Raw genomic sequence first — 20,398 nt, forward strand, 5'->3', positions numbered from 1 at the left:
ACATCTAGGGTAAAAAAATAAAAATGTTTACTTAAGATGCTTCAGAGAAGTTCCTTACCCATATTGCACGCATTGTGCATATCAACTCCATGTCTGCCAAGAACATGAATGTCGTGCAAGTTGCTCGACTGTGATATGAAGTACGTAGATAACTTCTGATTGAGATCTCTTCACTCCCACCATTAAATAGTGAGGCATTAAAGCAAAAAAGAGAATTCAAAAAAGAGATTTTAAGTGTGGATCACAAACCTACAGAAAAACTCTGAGTGGATTTCACTGAAATCTATCTGTAGATGTAGCGAAGGGTGTCTATACAAGACAATGTTTAAGTGCTCGTGGCTTTCTGCGTGACAGGTACTTCAAGGCATCGGTGTTCACTTGAAAAGATGGCAGCGCAGTAAACGTTTTAAAGTTTCTGGATTGTAGCCCTGTGGTTAATCCAGTAAGTCACTCGCATCATAGCTGATTTACACTTTACAAAGACTGTACCAGAGCCTGTAGAACAACAATGTCACGTTGCAAAATCTTGAGTGAATAGCTCTTTTCTAAAAAATGTTGTCCAGCCTTTCCAAGAATAGTCAGACACAAAACCATTTGTCATCATGAAGGCCAACCAGCAGCCAAGGTTTGAATATCTAGGCCAAGACTATCTGGAATATGTAATGTAAAAAGCACAAGAATTAGACTGGCTTGAAAAGTTGCATATCTGGGACTTTTTGTGATACTGGATTTCATGAATACCTTATTTTTCAGAAATACATTTCAGTAGCAATATACACTTTACACAAAACAGATCAGTAGCTCCACGTGCTGAACTGAACTTGATTATATAGGACGTGATCCATTGAGAAGATACTGTCTCGGTGTGATCTGTACTCTTGCCTGATAAACCAGTCCCTTTCATTTTAAATCCGTTGGCTTTTTCTTTTCCAGGAAGAAGGGAAGTTAAGTGAAGTTACCACACTGCTGCGGTATGAAGAAGCAGCATGATATTCGGAAACGGTGCCTGTAGTGCTGAGCAGCCTCCAAAGAACTGGCTGAAAGCACGAAGGGGAGCCACTGACTGATACAGGCAACATACAGGCTGCGAAGGCCGCTGGCACACGGTAGGAAAGGTTTCTCATTAACTTCTGCCGAGATTTGTGTAGATATTGTAGTGCATGCTCACCATAAAAAAAAAAAAAAAAAAAAAAAGTGAGTTTCCGAAAATAAACGGGCTTTGTCCTGCCCATAGATCTCCAGCCAATCCGTGCTGGGGCGGGTTTGAAACAGCCAGCCACCCACCCCTGGGTGTTCCTAATCCCCATTTAATGGACTTTCAGCGCCTTGACGCTCGGTAGGTGAAGCTGGCGAGGAACTAAATGCGCCCGTTTTCAAAACTGCAATGCCTGGAAGCGGGACAGAGAGAAACGCGCGGCGCTGCCAGAACCCGGCGCGGCTGCGGGGCTCTGGGGCAGGCACGCGGAACCTGGCCGCGCTTTCTCTGGACGCAGCCGAGGACGAGCCTCGCCCTACTTTCCCTCAGGGCAGCAGGAGCGTTGCGACGGGACGGGGCCGGCCGGCAGCAGCAGGACCTGGGCCCTTCCTGCCCCCCCCGCTGCCCCTGAGCCCCGGCCTCCCGGGGCCGCCCGGTGCTGCCCGAGCGGCGGCTGCGGCCCGGCCCCGGCCCTCGGGGCAAAATGGACCCGGGCCGCGCCGCGCGGGGAGGGACGCGCCTCCTGATTGGCTGCCGCCGGCGGCTCGATATTGAAAGCCGCGTGCTGGTTGGCCGCTCGGCGCCGGGGGGCGGGCCGGGGGGCGAGGGCGAAGCTGTCGCCATGGTAACCGCCCCCCTCCCAGTGCCCGCGGAGGCGGCGGGGCCGGTACCGGCGGCGGGGCTGGGCCGGGCCGGGCCGGGCCGGTGGGGGCTGAGGGGCGGCCGAGCTCTCCGCGGGGCTCCCCCGGCGCCTTTCGGTCCCTCCCCGCCCCGGCGAGCTCGGCAGGAAGGGGGCAGCTCTGGGCTGCGGCGCCTTGCCACACGGTAGTTGCTCAACCGGCGGGCGGGAGGAGCCGGGGGCTCCTGTGGGGCCGGGGGGTGCCGGGGGTCCGGGGCCGGGTCGGGGTCCGCCGGGGCTGGCAGAAGCCCGTCGGCCTCGTGTGCGCGCTCAGGTCTGCACTGAGCATCCAAACGAGCGGGTACGTGAGCGGTCGTGGTGAGCAGGCATCGTCCTGGGGTCTGCGGGGTTAGCTGGGGGTGCGCAGCCCGCTGTCGGCTGGTGCGAGAGGGAACCTCGGGGGGCGTTCCGTGCCTTTGGGAAAACCTGCCCGTAAAGAAATGTTGCCCGGCCGTCCGCTTGTCAGAGGGCTGCGATGGCCGGGGGGATGCGTGAGGCTGGCTGGGGGATCGGTGGCCGGGTCGCTCGGGAGCTTAGGTCCAGAAACTTGAGACCAAGGGTTCTCCAGGCTTTGGGAGTTTCATGCCAGCGAGCAGAGCTTTTGAGAGGACTGAGGGAAACAGAAGTCTTATTCAACAAAAATGCCTCGGTAACTCCTTTCTCCTACTTTGGGGGGGTGGAGAATGTCAAGGATTTTAGGGATATCAGGAATAATTTCCCGTGGATTAACTTGGAAATATGTTTTGCTGGAGTTTTTGCCTATAATTATGTGAAGGTCTTTTTTTTAATAATTTTTAAAGTTTTGTATGGTCTTAAAATACTTTTGTTAGAGTGAATTTAAGTATCTGTTGTTCTTTAATAAAAATCTCTTCCGTTAAGTCAGGTTTCACTTCCTTGGAATATCTGATGTCATAGATCTGCCAGTTCCCCAATTGTCTATGGAGTTTTGGCAGATCTCCAAATTGTAGAGTAGGAAAGCCTTCTTAAAAAAAAAATAAATAAAAATCTTCCTTGGATCCTTGTGATGTAGTAAGGAGAGAACATATTTTGCCTCTTCCCTCTGATTTCACTACTCCTTTTCCTTTCTTGGAAGTTGTGCTTGTAGTAAGCTTGTAAAACGTTGCATGACTTCTGTACAGCTTGCATATATTTGTAATGTACTCTTTTTGGCAAACATGACATTTAAAAACAAAATTCCATAAAAACATAAGCTGTCAGAATGCTACATATACTGGAAGATACAGGAAAAATATTAACTGTTTTTATTTTTGAGGTAGGTGGAAATGCATGCTGGCGTTTGGCTGTTTAGCTAGAAAGCCAGTGTTGTGTTTCAGTGACCAGAGGCAGAGTTCAAGTGGCTCAGGTGCTTTTTCATAGATCTGGAGATACACAAGGAAACTTTCCTTGGTTCTCTATGAGTTGCCAACATGGCCACGTGTTGTGGATCTGTTATTATTTGATGTTACATTTTATGCAAAGTCCCTGACAATGGTTAGGTTTCAGATGGGTTTTCTGACTGCCATGCTTGGCAGCAGCAGAGTGTAAGTTATTAACTATAAGTTAGCTCTTTTTCACAGCTGCCAGTTTCTATGAAAGCAGTGCAAGGGATAAAAATCCAAAATAAGCATCATTTATACAGGTACATAGAAAAGCTCATGGTTTTTTGTTGTTTGTTTTTAATAAATGTGTGTTTGTGCTTATGCTTAGAGTGTTGATACACCTGGTGACACAGACTACATCTCAAGTCTCAATTAGTTTGCCTCAAATCTGAGGACCTGGAATCCCTGAGGGCTGAAAAAAAATTTGGTTTTAGTGTCTGAGCATGCTGAAGAGTTTGTTTTGTGGCAGTGCTGTTAGTCCTCACAGAGTCGCTCACCGTGGGAAGGTTTCTGTGTGTTTTGCTGGGATAACTAAATTAGATCTTGTGGCAAATATCAGCTTCAGAAATTTAACAGGTCTTAGAATTAATTGTAAGAAATCACAGTAAAAGCCTGTGATCGTGCAGTTTTGCTTTGGGATGGCAAGGTGTATGCTGACGGCCCAGGATTCCAGGTTACAGCAGGTAACAGAGGTGCCACGGCTAAGGTTAGGTGTACCTCTCCAATGCCCGGAGTGTCAGTTAGCTCATGGGCGGCGCTGGCCAAAGAACGTTGTTGTTGCTTGACTTGTACAGTCTGTCAGTTTTACAAGGGTAAATCTTTATTTTGAGCCTGGTGGGAGTACCTTCAGGAACGCGGTGCCATTTACATCTCTTACAGTCTCAGGGTGAGGCCCCAGTGAGTAAATATGCGTGTGAATAAGTTGCGAACAGAGTAACCCAATTTACACACGGGCTTCAGAAGATTAAAGAAACAAATAGTGAAACCGATAACATCAAAAAAGTTGCCTTTGACATGAAGTAAGGTTGGTGCAGTTGTACCATCTGCCTTGATTTGTTTGTTTGTTTTGCTTTTTTTGTTTGGTTTCAGCAGTTTAAGGTGGCTACAGTTTCATCGCCCGTGTGCTGCAGGAAGGAGCCTTGCGTAAAATTGGTTGTATGAAGGTAGAGGGCCCAGGTACAGTCTTTGCTACCTCCAGTTCATGGCTTTGGCTTTTGGCCATGGAGGGGGAAATGCCCCAAGTGTTTTACAGTTGCATTTAAAAAAAAAAAAAAAAAGTGGGGGCAGCTGTGATAACTTCAGTTACTCTGTTTCTTACCTTAGATACTCTTGACTTAAAATTGGGAATGGGTTGTACTCTGTCACTTTGTGTCTTTGGGCCTAAATCTAGCTATGGAAATATTTGTTTCTACATACCTTAAAAGGAGCACTAAAAAGTACTATAATTATTTTCTTGATGCAAAATGTACTTAATATAAGCTTCACTATCTAAAGCTTACTTTTTGTTTCTTTCAGAATTGTTAAATATGCATGCTTTTGATAAGTAGTTTTGCATTACATTTTCATTATGAAAATGAATTGTAAAGGACTGCTGTAAAGATCTTCTGCTTCTGTATACCTTGTTATTACTCGCAGTAGTTACTTGGATTTTTAGAGTAACTTTGTGAATTCCACATCAAAATATCTTAACTCCATCAAAGATACCAGCTTCTAGTTTTATGCCTGTGTTATTTATTCTGCGTGTTGCTGTAATGTTGAATAGTTTTACTTCTGACGTGTGATCGCAGATTTATTTATTTTTTTTACTTCTTCACTTCTTAATTTTTAACAGGAACTGTTGAACAAGTGATACATAGTTCCTTGGGGCAGGGGTGGAGTGAGTTGACCTGATGGGATAGATCTGCCTCTACAAATAAATGCTTCTAAGAGATCATAAAGAATTGGGAATATTACTCATAAAATAGCTGTATGAATATGCTTTTCTGCAGAAACAGTGATGATTGAATGGGAAAGTTATGCCCTGTAATGGAAAAAGAAGTTGTGTTGTGGGTTTAATTTTTGCATCTGTATGTATGTTATGGCATCTTTCTTCTTTGCGTGAGTTTTCTCTTGAGAGGAGGAGGTGAGAGGCCTTTGATTTCTTTTTATGAGTCTTATAAATAATAAGTATATTTATGTCACTACATTTTGGAAATTCACTTTTGAGGAATACCAGAGTTTTAGAGCGAATGCTGTAAACTTCTTTTCACAATGTTCTTCTGAGGCTTTTGTTCCCTCTGGTGTCCAATGCAGAAAGCAGAGGCTTCTGTTGATATCTGAATTTGGAATTGATGGAATTTTTTATATGGTGTGGAGTCTATTAACAGCTTGCAGTGTTTGCTCTTGCGTTGTGTCACTTCTGTGCTCCCCTTGCTCCCGGCCCTGTACTTATTGACTGGATTTACAGGAGTACGCGGGGATTCAAAGATGAGTTTGATGATGCCAGTCTGGAGTTTGGAGCAAATGGCAGCAGGTGCACGGTAGCTTGTTTGGGTCATAGAGGTAGATAAATACTTTTGTGGAAGACGTGGAGCGTCATTTAGGGATGTTGTCAGTTAATAAGAATTAATTAATTACTAAGAATATTAGCATGTTTGGTTTTATGATATTGTTACGAAGCATTTGCTAATTTTCCGTGGGTTTGGAGGTGTTCTATTTGTCTGTTTAAATACACAGAAAGGATATTTAAGCAAAGAAATGAAATATTTCAGCAATAATTGCAGGAACTGTCAATTTAGCGAAGCTTTTGTGTAGCACACGCAATAGCTGATGTTCAGTAGGATGGACCCAATGTTTTAAGAGGCTCGCAGCCCTGCTCTCAGAGTGTTTTGTGACAGATTTAATGCAGAAGTCTTTTGCTTGGATTCAGTTACAGAGTGTTTGAAGCAGTTTAAAAATCAGAGTAAGTGCCTAGTTTGGAAAATATTTTAAAAAACAACTGGAAAACAGAATAATTGTGAGACGAGCAAGGAGACTGCTGTAGTAAGGGCTTGGCAGCCTGCCACCGGAGGTGCACCAGGGAGGCTTTGAGGTTGCTGTGCTGGAAGTCATGGTACTGGGAGGTCTGCGCTTGGATCCTGGGTGTTTCAGTGCTTGACGATGTTGTGGGGAAGTTTGGTGGCGTTGTTTTTCATAGATTCCCTTTGGAATTACGTGGGTGTTGGATATTGGGGTATATATTGGGATTCTCCGTTGTGGTGTTCTGCAAACTGTCTGGGCTTGCAGGGAAGGGCACCGGGGACCCAAGGGAGTGGCATGGAGCTGTGTCAGGCTGGGTGTCAGGAAAAGGTTCTTCACCCAGAGGGCGGTCGAGCACTGAACAGGCTCTCCAGGGAGGTGGCAGGGCTCTCTGACAGAGGGTTTGGTTTTTGGGTGTGGAGCCAGGGGTTGGACTCAGTGGTACCTGTGGGTCCCTTCCTACCTGGGATTTTCTGTGGCTCTGTGGTTGGAGTGTTTGTATGTGCAGCCCTTAGTGCTGTCTGTCTCCAGAAAAAGGAAGTCACAGCAACTGTACGGGAGAAGCAGTACACTGGATTTGAAATTTTAGGAGAAGTAGGAATAAGTCAAATCGTGGAACTTGGTTAGTGTGTTAGAGAAGTAAGCTTAGTGTCACTAAGTTGGAATTTACTGCCTAGGTATCTCTAGGTGCCCTGGTCCAAGCAACAGTTCAAGCCATCGAAGTTGTTACGTAAGGAAGGTCGGCTGAGTCAGGACTGGGATTCCTCTCGGCAAAGAAGAGTGAGTTCTTCATACACAGCCAGCAGTAAAACGAGTGGCTGTCTGTGTTTGCAGCCTGGGCAGGCATATGAAGTGTCAGCGAGACAAAGTGCATGCAAGTCCAGTAATTAATTTATTGAAATGGACGGGGTGGGGAGAAGGGGGAAGAGTCCAAACCTGAACCACAGCTTTTTTCTTGTATTTTTCTAATATATGGTTTGAATTAAAGTTTCTTGAGTCTTATGTGCACCCATGTGATGTTAGGATTGAGCCATAATGCGAGGAGATGAAGAGTGCTTGTCTGCATCTGCAAAGTATTTTCAGTTGTTTACTCTTCATGATGATTTCAGGGCAAAAGGTTGTGTGTATGTGTGTGGAGGAGGGCTGTCTTGTTTTTCTTTTCATTTGAGGAGTATATTTGGGAACGTGTGTGTGATAAATGCTGACTGGAAGGTGAGTAGTAATTTGTGAACTCTCTGGAGTGAAGAACAGCGTGGTTAGTTTGGCAGATTGTCAGCAGCAAATGATACATTAATCTTTGGAGCAAAGCTCTTGCCAGCAAAACCAGAAACTCTCCTTTCTGGTGTTAGCAATACAAGTAAGGAGAGACCAATTGTCAGTCCTCTGCAGACTGATACTGTTGGGCTTCTTTCAAACATCCATGTAAGAGACGCGCAGTGCCTGTGGCAGAAGTCCTTCTGTATTTGGTTGAAAACAATAATAATGAAAAACTTTCTAGTATACTGAGAGTTTGCATCCATCTATGTTACTAACTTTTCTTCAAATAATAACTTTACTATGTTTATACAGTTTCAAATAAAGCATTGTAGTGCTGCAAAATTTCACACCTAGTTTAAAGATAAAGGGGTACCGCTCCGGAGATAGGTGCCAAAACTGTACGGAATGTGGTCAGTCTTCATCCTAGACTAGTTTTGTTTCCCAGCACTTCAGAGTTACTGTTTTACATCTACTGCTGGTGGTAGTGATATACTGAAGTCATTTTTTTAAATTAAAAATGTTTATCTGTGCTTTAATTAGGTGGTACATAGGTATGTTGAAAATTCTGCTATGCTCAAGATAAGGATCTGACTATTCTTTATCTAAGTAATAATAAAAATATTTTCCTTCACTGAATTGTTGCTAAGGTATTGGATTACCATTTTTTTTTGCTACCGAATATGATTCTGCCAAGCTTGTTAGAGTTCAGCCATTACAAGTATATAAATTTTTCTGTACAGCAGTCTGTTTTGATAACTATGGTAATTTCTACTTCCGATGCTGTAAATAAGACGGGTGTATGAAAAGCTAAAGCAATAAGAATAGCAGGCAGGTACTGTATAAAAAGAGAAGGTTATTTGGTAGGAATTTGAGCTTTTCATCAAAACCAACATTTCCAGGAATGTGAAGACAGCTGAAAAAGTTAGAAGCAATATTAAGACCCCAATCAAGTTTTTTCCTCATAATTTCTTATCTGAATTTTTAATAATTTCGTCAAGATTTGCAGCAGCTCTTTGTCTTTTGAAATTGAATCCATGTATTGGTTACTTTCGTTGTTTCTATCACTGCAAATACATTGGATTCAAGTCACTCAGTTTTTATCACAAAATGACAAAGTCTCGCTATTCATGATAAAATAATAGAAGACCTCATCTATTTCCACTTTTTAAATAAAGAACTTCAGTCTCTGTAATTTTTCCTTTACTCCATTTTGTTTAATGTGAAAGCTTCAACGTTAATTTTCTTGGGTGAGAAATGCTGTGGGGAAAGTACTGGCTGGGGACCTGTAATAATTAGATTTTGTTTCCAAGTGTGTCACACAGCTGCAGTTTGAGCTTGGAAAAGTCTGGCTATCATTGTATGCTCTCATCTGTGCGTCAGGGATGAGGCTATTTCTTTTTCTTTCTTCTTTGTCTTTGCTTGATAAACTTCTCTTGTATTATGTTGTTGAAGATATGTGGTATCTGCTACCACCGACCTTAAAGTGCTTGAGATGCTCCTTTAAGATAAATGGAGACATTTAATTGAGAAATACTTTGTAGCAGCTATGATAGTTGAAATGAATAGCAGATAAGCCTTATTTGCTTTATATTAGGATGAAGAAATTGTAAATGTATTTTTAAGTGGCCTCATTTAAAAGCAACCACCACCAAACAACATTTAAGTTGCCCCATAATGACAAATTGTCCCAGCTGATGCACAGCCTGACTTTGCTGGTCTCTGGGGAAATGCTTTTGGTGAAAGAAAATCTCCTTCATTGTATCATTGTTATTTTTATAGGAGAAATTATTCATAAAAAGCAGGTAGACGCAGACTGTAGTACGGCAGCTAAAATCTCTTTAAAGCATCATATTAAAAGATTAAAAAGTTAGAATATTTAGTGTACTGCTGTCGTGGGAATAGACATCTGAGTGATTAACCCCCTTCTATTTATAGCCATTTCCTGCAATATTGCTGTTCCAGTTAAATTCTAGGTAAATTTCGGAGAAGGCAGAGCAGTTGTTCCTATGCGTCTCAGTGCAGGTAATTATTGTAGCGTCCCTAAGTTATGTTCTTCCTCATGTGAAGTTCACAAATCAAATTGCTGTATTCTCAGGTTTATTTGCACTTTGATAACTCATCAGCTTCCATTGTGTACAAGTACAGGATTTGATGAGGCCTTCAGCATCTGATGGATACTTTTATCTTCCCGTCAATACCTGCTGATATGTAAAATACTGCTACATTACGGCTTAAGGCTGATCTTCTGGGATCACTGGCATGAGAATGAAAGAGGTTGACTGTGTGCCATACTGATAAAGCTCAAACACAAGGCTGATAGTCTGGAGACTGATAAAAATGAAGAAAGAAAAAAAAGTGTCTTGGAGTCAGACCTAATACAAACCAATTATTGTAAAATTTTCCCACCCTCTTGATGCCAGGGGGCGATTCTTCCTCGTTAATTTAATTGGGCCTTGTTGGGCAGGGAAGTAGCATGATACTTTTTGCTGTGTTTTTTAACTCCGTTTGTGGAGTAATAAAGGGTTGCTGTGTAGGTAATTGGTTTGACGCCTTTTGTAAGGAGGAATTTTCAGAAATAAGGGCATTCCTGAAACTTCAAGCCCAAGGTTCTGCATTTAGGTGATTAACAGATCCATTTACCCTGAAGAAAGATTTCTTGGGTTGCAATGACAATGAAGTGGTCCAAGAGTTGTGTAATTTTCTGTTGGTCTGTGATGTGCTTTACTTTGTGATTTACTTCTGGGAAGTAAAATCAGATTATGGAGGGACTTCCAGGGTTTCTTTCCGACTTATCATGGGAAAGAACTTGAATTTCAATTTTCAATTGCACCCTTTTGTAAATCAAGTTTTTGCTGTCAAGCGCGACGGTGAGATATTTTTTGTTATAGTCAAACCATTATTTTTTCTGTGAAAATGGAAAAGCCCTTGCTTTTGTTTGAAAGGGTCGCTTTTTTGATTACTGAATTTACTGCATATTTTAACAATTCCTTTCTTGATTGCACATGCTGCTGCTCCGGTGCTCTTTTACGCTCCCAGGTTCATACCCCTGGTGTGCTGCTGCTGCTCTTTGGAGGTGAGGCAGCGTGCTGCGGCATGGGAAGCTGTTCTGATGGAGCAGAGGGGGGTCGCTAGAGAAGGGCTCTCCTCATTTGGTCTGGAGGAAGGGGCTCTTTCTCATTTATCACAGAAAGAGAGAACATTTAGGTGCCTATTGCCAGAAACCGATCTATTGTCAATCTTGTAGTTTAGGAGGAGGATAAAGATGTTTGCTAGAAGGCATCTGCTGCTTCCTCTCCTTAGTCCTCCTACACCTTGCTGTGGAAATGGCCCTGGCTGTGTTGTTTTCAGTCCAGCCTTCCTTGGGCTCCTCTTCAGTCTTACGGCTTTAGAGATGTTATACAGAAAGTTAAGAAGGTTGTATTTTATTCTTTCCATCTTGCTGCTTGTGGTTCATCTCAGTGTCAAGAACTGCTCTGCAATTTGATCATATTGAATATAGACCTGTTCTTAATGTGCGTGGAGCAGTTTATCCAACAGAGCATCTGCAGTAGTAGTTTGCCTGTGCTGGAGATCTGCCAGGCAGGTTGCTCTCTTTGTGAAGGAAGTGTATTCCCCAAGTAGTTCTGTGCTGTACCAACGCTGCCGTCACACAGGGGCGTAGCTGCTTAGCTCTTTGTGCAGACACTTGGAAAAAGCAATCGCTAACAATACATCACAACAAAATGAGAACAAACAAACAAACAAAACCCCTACTGTGAGCCGAGCCTGGTATCAACACAGCCGTTGAGTTATTATTCCTGTGTTTGGTACTTAATTGATCAGGTTTATTTCTGAAAGCTATTAAATTTATTAGTATTGGGGTAAGGGGCAGGGAATGGAGTTTCATGGCTTTTTTTTGTTTGTTTTGTTGTTGATTTTTTTAAAAAGAAAATGTTGGTAATGCTAGGAGTTATTCGTCAGCTCTAAGACAGCAGTCTCTCTGATAGTCGCACACTTTTTCCTGTTAAATAATGGATGTGCCAGTTGATTGAGATTAGATCTTTTATGGAAAGAGGCTTTAAGGGAAATAGTCTGGCAATATATACTGCTTTGCAGATTTTATTGTATTGAAGAAAAAATAGTTAATGAAGGGATAAAAGAATCTGCTGTAAACAAAATTATTAATGCAAAGGGTTCTATTAGAAGCTGTAAATGTGATTGTGTTCATTTATGTTAGAAAATTGGGTCCCAAAATCACTTCCAGTTACATTTTGTATTGTCAATGGTGCACTGATTACCATTGTACTGCCAATTGTAAATTTATACTTAAAGACAAGAAAGAAAAGGGAGATCATAAAGCTGCCATCATTTCCACGTTTCAGAGAAAATGTATGAACTAAGCCAGAGCCCAAACTTGTATTCAGGCTTGCTACTAGTTTCCTGTTCAGTTTTGCCTGTTTTCCCCCACCCATTTAAGTGCACGTCAGGTTTTCTGTCGAACAGCTGGTGTGAGCGGGAGCATGGCTGTCCTTGCTTTCTTCAGACCCTGCTCATCTCGCTTCCAGGTTCCCCTTTCTGTGTTGTATCACAGCTGAGGCTTTCAGAGGGTTTCTACACACCCACAGAGAACCCAATTTGTACGTTTTGGCTTATAACGTGTAACTCTTTGACACCCTGAGTTTCCAGCACCAGAGTATGAAGCAATAGAAGTCTCCCTAACTGAAAGAGGAGGGAGGGGGGAACAAGAGCAAATGAAAATGCACTGCAGTTCATTGCCCAGGAGAGCCTAGTGGATTTGCTTTGGAGTGCTGGATGGAGCTGAGGGTAAACCACATTTGTGAGGTGCTGGAGTTTTTCCTCCTTCATCACAAGCGTTGTTAGTGATTACTTCTAGTTCAGATCACATTCACTGTACATGTTAGTGATGAAACACTGGTGATACCTGTCATGAGTACCATTTGGAATTAAAACAGCAAGTCAGACTGCAGCAGTGTGTCCTTGAAGTAAACTTAGACACTACCATGTTAGTTCAAAATCAGTTGCAATTCACACTTTGGAGCTTGTTTTAATCATAGAGAACAAAGCCTTTAAAACTGATGTCTGGAGCAAAGTGGGAGGTAGGTAGCTTCACAGAATGGCTCCTAACAATTACTGAAAAATTAGTTGTTTAGCCTATTTACTAGCGTGTTCTCATTTATGATAAGATTAAATATACTACAAAAAGCAGAATTTGGGAACTAAACAACAGTAAATCTGCAGAGTTTCACCATATTAGGCGTTTAACACCATGTAATTGGGAAGTGAAACATCAGCATGTGAAAGTACTGAAGAAAACTGAGTGCATAGAAGAGATCACAAGAAACAGAAATCAAGAATAGTCCTGTTCTTAATAATGTTTTCAAGTAACTAATTAATTGTCACAAGATCTTTGCAGAGCCAAGATGAAGGCTCATTGTTAAGTTTCTCTGTTTAAAATGCAAATACATATTTGTTGATTTGGTGGTAACTTTTAGATGGGACTAATAGGATTTATTTTGCAGTGTTTTTACATCTATGATGCAGCAGTGAGAAGAAATTGCATTACCAGTAAAGGCCGTATTCAAGTATCCAAAATTGTGATGAAATGCCTAAACAGGGATAGCTATACACCTAAAAAGTCTTCCACAGAGTTTAAGACAGAGGGAAATAATGGAGAAGGACTTCATAAAATTTAGAATGTTTGAAAATGGGTTTCGTTTAATGAGTTCATTAAATGAAGATACAATTTCTTAATCAAAAACCAGTGTTGGGAAGGTAATATTGTTCCTTAACAAGTCAGTTGACCTAGTGTTCTGTGTTATGCCAAATAATTAACTGAACTTCAAAGGTAGGTTTTAAAACACCGGTATGGGCAGTACTTGTGGCATGATACGGGACCAAAAGAACCAGTGCATCGCTCCAAGTCTCACAGGTACTGGAATTGCTGTGCTGCTGGCAGTGCCCTCCCCCCCAACATTTCTGTGTTTAAACAGTGATTTTCTGCATGTTCTCAAATACTGCTTTAGGTGTAATGAAAATCAATGCAAGACCAACTTTTTTTATGGCATTCAATCTATTTTAATATTCAGAAAGATGAAGTTCAGTGCTGTGAGTGCTGAGGGTGCGCAGCGACTGCAGAGCAGTCGATTGACAGCTCATGAACTATTGCAGACACCTCCGCAGGTGGTACAGGGGCTTGTGACAGGGTGCTGAGTCCTTTCGCACCTGCCTCAACTCCTCCTCAGTGGTTCGGTTAACTGAGCCTCAGGCCCTTGAGCTTCCCGCTCTGCGCACGTGTATGTCTGCAGGTACAGACTCCTGGGAAGAGGGGTGCTGCTGGTGACATTTCAGCGACCGTGGCCTCTAAATGCTTCGCTCCCATGCTCCAGATCTAGAGAACTGGAGAAATGCTGCAGCCTGGGGGTGCAGGTGAGGTGTGGGCTCTGACCGGAGGCGGGGGAACCTGTGTCTTTGTGCAGATGAGTCTGAAACTGTTTGTTTCTTTGTCACCAACTTTGGAGCTGCTGAGCCAACCAGTTGAGTAACCACTTGTGCCCTAAACTGGATTGGAACTGGAAATGAGCTGGAAGATGTTACTCATTTGACCCCCCTGTTCATGAATCAATACAAAGCAAATCTAAGCACTTGTTTGTGAGTCATCAGAAGTCATAAAAACACTGCCGTTTTTATAAAAACGGTCACGGGCAGCCTAGAACTTTGTGCGTTTTGAACTGCAGAGCACCCTCAGATCTAGCTTGTTCTCATGCTCAGAATCTCTCCTGGGATGGTTTGGTGTTCCCTGATTGCTGCTATCAGCACAGCCGCCAGCCCTCTCTAATACCTAGTGCATCTGCAGGCTCTCCCACTCTTGCAGAGACTTTGCTAATCTTGATTTCAGCACGCTGCCCTCAAATTCAGAGAATAGTAGGTTGGCAAACGGAGCGAGAGAGGAAAAAACATGCTATCTTATAGAGTCTGTTTTAGTTAAGCTTCATTAACAGTGGTATGTTCCACTTCTGCTTTGCCCAGAGGCATTTCTTTTCAAGGTGGCAGAGCAGAAGAGAAACAGTTGAATCATTCTGAAACACAAAACAGAAAAAAAACCCTGTCTGCGGCTTTACAAAAACACATGCTTGGTTTTTGTTTGTTTAGGTTTTTGTTTCAGATGGCAGATCAGGGTCAAAAATGTCGCTGTCCTTTTCTCCTTTAGTTGAAGGGCCTTCATTGCCTTGTGCCAGTAAGGACCCTGAGTCTTTCGCTCTTTTATTGACTTTATTGTAAGGGCAAAAGATCATCATTTGCCCTCCACTTCGGTCATACCTAGTTATGACCTAGAACGCATGAGAGGCTTAAACATACCTGCTGGAGGCTGCAGGGGGCTCCCAGAGCAGAGCTGTGGCTTCAGGAGGCTGGCCCTCTGAGTAAAGTGAGTGTGGTTGCTTATGGGGGTGAGTCAGAGCAGCCAAGCGCCGGGCTCCCGCTCTGAATCACCCACCCGAGAAACACAATTGCTATATCAGGTTATTCTTAATGAAGACACATAACTGAATTTAGCTTCAAATCACATTTCTGGCTATTACCCGTTTAACTTACAGAGGAACACTGCCCTGTAGTTTTAAAGTTATTCATGAAAATGCTCTGTGGTCTTTGTTTTGTCCATATTAAGAAAGGAAAAACAGATCAAGGTTGTAATTGCCCAGTAGCTCTGACACATCTCCTATTCATCTCGTTTGGCTTAGAACTTGGTATCCTGAAGCTTCCGTTTCTGCTTGTTTTTTTTTTTATTATTATTTATTTATTTTCTGTGGCTGTTTTCACATGACGAGAGCTTGACAAATACGCCTGTTTTGGTTTGGTTAAGAAGATCCTGTATGAGATAGGTGGGCTTCGCAGAACAGTCGGTTGTTCTGGATTTTGAAGTGAGGTAGTTCAGAAAAGGCTGAGTTGTTTTTTTTAATACTGTTTTCGACCAACTACAAACACCAACGAAAGTAGAACACAAGGCAAAGTGCTCCTGTGTGTAAAACAGAGTGCTGTTGATTGAAATATTTTATCGTGGTATTAGTGCAGAAATTACAGTGCCGCCTTTAAAAGGTCAAAGTGGTCCCTCCTGTTGAAGTGACCACAGTCACGGCGTAATTAGGATGATGCTTACAGTGCTGTAGCTTGGATCAGTCTGTGCACTATACTATGCAAGTCCAGGGACATCATTTTATCAGATTCAGGCTTTAACTTGGAGTTTCAATGTTTGTGCTAAGATGTGCAGCGTGTAGAAGCTGGAGGTTGCTAGGATTTAACCAAATGTGCCTTCTACAAGCTCTTCTTTTTCTCGCTGTTTTAATTCCTGAACTTGTGGTACAATAGCCTAAATTCTGAGCGTTCTTGAACAATTTTCTGTGTATCATTGCTGAAGCATAGGACTAGGAAAGAGAGGAAAAGATGTTGCTTTATTTTTCTCAGTGTTGTGTTCACTGGAAGGTATTTGTTTGGTGTATTTTCTGATAGCTGATCTTCTCCTTATCTCGCATTCAGTAAAATAGAGAGTTTCGTCATTGCTGAGTGGATGCTACAGTACCTAATTCAGCGTGACATTCACTTGTCCAGCCTTCAGTGCTATTGAGAGCATGAAATGCATGCAACAGCTCTGAGGTAGCTGAAGATGTGAACCAAGAGCTGCTAAATACCCTAGTTGTTTGTTTCTTTCTGCGTAGCTGTCCAGAGCATCTGCCTGTGCTTTCAGCAGAGGTCCTGACGCCTTCCTCAGTGCGTACCTCTGGAGCAGGAGATCTGTTTGTAGAGAGGAAAACTGTCAAGAAACTGCTGTCTTGTGTCACTCACTTAGCCCCCTCAGAGTCCCGTTACCTAAAGCACACCTGGAGCGTGCTAACAGATGGTTTCTTCATATGCTCTAGCACAATTCACAGGGGAGGCTGCCTGGCAGGTCGAGAAATTGTTAGAGTGGAGAAGACTTGAAGGGCCAGGATCTTAGCCCAGTAACTCCTGTGTGGCATCTTATGCTGCTTCTGAAGGATTTTTAATTTTTTTCTAATTATTACTTGGTTTTGAGTGGATCACTTCTTCAGCTTATAATTGCTTTGGGTTTACTTTAGATGCAAAATAAGTTTTAAGCAATGGTTTCTGGTACATTTCCCCCCTTTCTTCCATTCTGGTACAGTTTTTTGTTATGCATTTGGAAATGTTTCTGTGTATGTAACAAAGTATAGAGGGGGTAGCTGTAGAGCTATAGAAAGTTTAACTGTATTGCCACAGATTTTGATCGCCACCCAGCAATTTAATGATTCTTGAATTATTTTGTAAGATGGCATTTTTTTTAAAGATTAACATAAAAAGTGTATCTGTGTAAGAAGGGTGTAACGACAAGATTCACAAGAACAATTATTTTGCAAAATGTTCATTTGTAAGTTGCAAGCGAAAACAGAGCTGGCTTCCTGCTGGGTCCCCCGTGCTTGCTGTAGAAGTGGTATGGGTGGGCCCACGGGGAGGTGCCGAAGGTGTTGTCGTGTTGTGTTTTTGGCTAAGCTCAGGGTTGGCAGACCCGTGTGGGAGGCCCAGTGGTGATGTCCAGGTGACAGCTCTATTTTTTCCACATTCCCCAGGGAGATGCGCGGGGGAAAAGGTGTGTGCTCATCAGAGTCCAGGTTGTATTCACTGCTTGAGACAGTTGTTTCAATCCCACCGTTAGGCCTTCTGATCTTCACTGTGTTCCCAGAGGTGGTGTTTCCATGTCTCTGGTGTGCCTGGGGCCCTCACCGGCTGGCTAATAGGCCAGCCGAGTCTGTACCTCGGCCTGTTAGGTAGTACAGTCACCAGCCTTTGAAAGACTTCCCACTTGTGCTTTGGAGGCAGAATGTGTGCTGGCATTTGAAAGGTTGTGACCAGATGTGATCTGCGTTTACGCTGATAACCATCTCTCGTAACCCCTGTTCTCGTCGCCTGCAAAATGAGAAAGGTTGGTTAGCTAGAAAAATAAAGCTGCATGCCTGTAACGAAGGCAGGGCATGTTCCGAACGCCTGAAAACGGTAGTGAGTAGTTGGCCTGTGTACCTCAGCAGTGCCTTAAGGTCTGGAGGGCCAGCCACCCCCTGGCGGTCTGCAGCGTGCAGGTGGCTGAGGAGCAGCAGAAAGCACACTGGGGGGGTGGGAGGGGCAGCGAGCAGCTGGCATTGGAACGAAATGAACAGAAATCTAGCAAGTGAGGGACTGTGGAGAAGACGAGAATTGATAAACTTTGACAGGAGCTATTCCCAAAGTGCTGGCTTGTTAAATGTGTACCATTTGTGGGCCCTAGGTGCTCCGTGACTTAGCCACGTGCCAGCCTCCAGCCTGAGTACCGGCATGTTGGCCACTGCCTACTGGCGGCATCTTTTGTTTCGCCCCAAGTTCTGAGGAAGGCCCGCGGGGTGTTAGCGCTCCTAACCTGACTGGTTATCCGGAGACCTCTGGGATGTTGGGGTAACCAGTTTTTAGTTAAAATAACCTGCTTCTGCTCCAGGGTGTGGGACTTCATACATGCGCTTCGTCTCCCCTTTGGGGGGCCACAAATGTTGAAAGATCGTTTCCTCGGGAGGAAGTTCTGGAAGTAACTGCTATTTATGTCGTGTTTGTAGTGTGATGTACTTCACACTCCCTCACAAACTCCTGCTTTTTGTCCCTTAGTTTTTAATTCTGATTCATCTGGTTCCACTAATGCCTGACTGGTACTTTAGCATTGGTTATAAGACATTTACACTGCTCCTGTGCCCTTACAAGTTTTAAATCCTGTAAGACCTCCTTCATTTTTCTCTAGTCTTCCTTTTTGGCTGTCGTAGGCGCCTAGACTTTAATCATGGGAAGTTTCTGGACTAGTTCACACCTTTCCGTATCAAAACCTTGCTTTCAGAAGGTTGTGTCTGGAGCTGTAATTCAATTTTTTTCATATGTAGGCAGGTGGGGCAGCAACTGCTTTTGCCTCAAAGCCGCTGAAGAGAGCTAAATTGCTTCCCAGGGCTCTACAGTGCCAATTCCTACCGAGGTGCTGCCCTGCGTGGGGCAGGGGAAAGGCAGCCCTTGCTCCTGATTGCTGAGTTGTGTAGAGTTCTCACAAGCGCAATGTAGACAGACTATTCAGTGTGTTTCAGAAGAACTGTTCATGGGAGGAGGAAGGTAGTTACCTGCCTTGTGTTTTGTGGCATGACCTGCAGATAATACCAGTGCAAACTGATAGCACCGCTTTGTTGTCAAGGCCGGTTTAAATATTTTTGTTTGCTTGTTTAATTTTGCTGAGAGCCTGGTTTGCATTTCAGTGCCAGATTCTGCTCCTGGGATGGAGTGACCCTGGATATATGTACAGATTATACAGTTACTCTTATACCTATATTGTTAGAAGAAATGGCATCTTCTACGTTTTTCCTTTTTTTCTTGTTTGAGGATTTGGCACTCATTTAATAATTAGATCGTGTGACATGAATATGACATTATAGTATTTGAAAACAATGAAAATGTGTGATTAATCAGAAATTTCTGCACAAACAGTTCACGGCACCATTAAACCAAATGTGAATTGGTGAAGCTCTCATTTTGTGAATTACATTATGTTGTTTTTCTTTTTTAGGTCACATTTAGGTCATCTTGTAGAACCACCTGAGAAAACAAGGGAAATAGTAGGAAAACAATGTTTAATAGAAGTAACTTCACTACACGGTTGGACTGAAACAGGAACGGGTTTCCTGAAGTAAGTATTACAGTTAATTTTTTGTCTTGTGAAGTCAATAGCCTAGTTATTGGGCTATTATTGTATTTAACTTTGAATTGCATTAAAAAAATGAATGACTCCATACTCACTTCAATCAGTTGTTAATGGTCACTCTTTTGGACTCTTACTGAAGCACCTGCCGTCTTGGTAGCAATTGTATCTTATGAAATTTAGATAGGCTTTATTTCTATTTTTCTGTAGGATCCTGTCTGTTCTGGGTATGGTTTTGAGCAGGAAGTGGCCTACTGCAGAGGCTGTTGCATATAAACCCAGAGCTGCTGGCAAATATTAAAGCCCTGCCTGCATCTCCAACAGAATTTGAAAACTGTTTTTGTCTGTAACTTTCCACTTCTAGCGCTCTGTGTGTGGCTTTGATATTTTAGAGTATTTCATGTTTAATGTAATTTTTTTTTCCTTTTCGATAGATTGTTAAGTGGGAGTAAACATGCTCCATCTTTTGTGAAGCTGTATTTTTCTCTCTATATAGTATAATATATATGTAGTATAGTATAATATGTATGTATTTTTCAAATATAAAGGAGGCACAGGAAAATTTACTAGGTTTGCAGTGTTTACACTAAAAATTTCTGGTAGACACCAATGTTTAGAATTAGATTAAAGAATCAAATGTTTCCTTTTTCAGTTAGCCCTTAATAGCTGTGTTGTTTTCTCTGCTGGCTTTCTCTGCCAAGTAAATTTGAACTCTAATTTGCAAAGTGATACAGATTGAATGTAAAGGAGACAGAGTCCTTCCACCCTAGAACAGCCTGTAACCTGGTGATCTGAACATAATGAAAAGGAAAAAGAGGGTCTGGGGGTCTGTGTCCTCTCCAGTGGTGTCTGTCCATCTCCACTGATGTCTGCTGCCCCCCACCTTGGTGTCTTCATCCCGTCACTGACTAATGAATACATAAAGATCTGAGAGGGGAGTCGTCTCCCTTGCAACCCACCCACCCACCACCAAAACAAAAAACAACAACAACCAGAACACTAGAATGAGTATTTACGTACTTTACTCCAGGGAAGGGAAAGTCATATATGTACCAGTGCGATATAGGAGCCTCCCCGCAAGCCAGTGATACGAGTCTACCACTGTCACTATCACTGGATAACTGTTTTAAGCCAGCCTGGTTGTTTATAGC

General features: G+C 42.9%; 1 protein-coding gene across 8 annotated transcripts in view; it reads left to right on the plus strand.

The window, feature by feature from the left end:
* The window catches only part of PIK3CB (phosphatidylinositol-4,5-bisphosphate 3-kinase catalytic subunit beta), a 109,337-nt gene that overhangs the window by 30,880 nt on the left and 58,059 nt on the right, over positions 1-20,398 (plus strand). For 7 of the 8 annotated variants that reach the window (XM_083849300.1, XM_083849303.1, XM_083849302.1 and 4 more), the window contains 2 exons: positions 934-1,106; positions 19,116-19,235. The gene's annotated coding sequence lies outside the window, so the exon portion shown is untranslated. Of the gene's footprint in view, positions 1-933; positions 1,107-1,346; positions 2,021-19,115; positions 19,236-20,398 lie in introns of those variants that run through there. The other variant, XM_083849308.1, reaches the window with a different exon arrangement.

Source organism: Anser anser, assembly GCF_964211835.1.
Source record: "Anser anser genome assembly, chromosome: 9".
Classification (NCBI taxonomy): Eukaryota; Metazoa; Chordata; class Aves; order Anseriformes; family Anatidae; genus Anser; species Anser anser.